Below are 750 nucleotides of genomic sequence, written 5' to 3' on the forward strand. Positions count from 1 at the left end.
GCTAATTCTCCTCTCCCTCCCCTTGCCTGTTTCCCGGAGCGAAGTTTATTTTAAACTGTGACACATTAATGCATGAAGTTTCTGAGGGTAGTCACTGACACTAAACTTCACGTGCTTGCACCTATTGGCACCGTTAGTTTCATTTACATATCACTTGGAAGTAAGTGATATCGATATGCAATTATATAATGGGAAACAATATTTATTTATTCTGCTTTTAAAATGCCTTTGTACTTACGCCTCTGACTTGTGGATAAGTTAATATTCGTCTGCACGTTCACTGTAAAATATGGTGTTGATATTTCCAAATATAATCAGTTTATTATGCTGTACACGGTAATGTCAGTTTCATAATCAGTGTATTATACACGTAATATCCCGTGTTGCACTTCACTAGTTAAAATTTCGTTCGTTTGTTTTTCATATTTATACCAAGTAGTGTTGTTCACTCTATGATTTTTTTTTCATTATATATTCATAAGTCGTTCATTCGTATGAATATATAAGCATACACTACTTACAGCCCACTTAAATAATCCTTGTATTGTATCAAACATCAGAAATCGCAAGGCTGTAGCTTAAAAAAAAATCCACACATCAGTTGACAACAGCGACAGCGCGCACCTCCCCCTCTGGCATCCGCCTTGGCACTAGCGAGAGGAAGGGCTGGCACAGTCATGATATTGAGCGCCCGGCACCGAATTTCGACCACCGGTTCAACTGCGCATTATGACACTTCTGTGACATCTA

At 38.5% G+C, this 750-nt stretch overlaps 1 protein-coding gene across 1 annotated transcript in view; it reads right to left on the reverse strand.

Annotated features, from left to right (window-relative positions):
- Positions 1-626, reverse strand: part of LOC119592179 — a gene marked incomplete in the record, with an annotated part of 12907 nt that extends 12281 nt beyond the window's left edge. Inside the window, 1 exon segment of the mRNA XM_037941009.1 lies at positions 239-626.
- Between the last annotated feature and the right edge of the window lie 124 nt (positions 627-750).

Source organism: Penaeus monodon, chromosome 29 (assembly GCF_015228065.2).
Source record: "Penaeus monodon isolate SGIC_2016 chromosome 29, NSTDA_Pmon_1, whole genome shotgun sequence".
NCBI lineage: Eukaryota > Metazoa > Arthropoda > Malacostraca > Decapoda > Penaeidae > Penaeus > Penaeus monodon.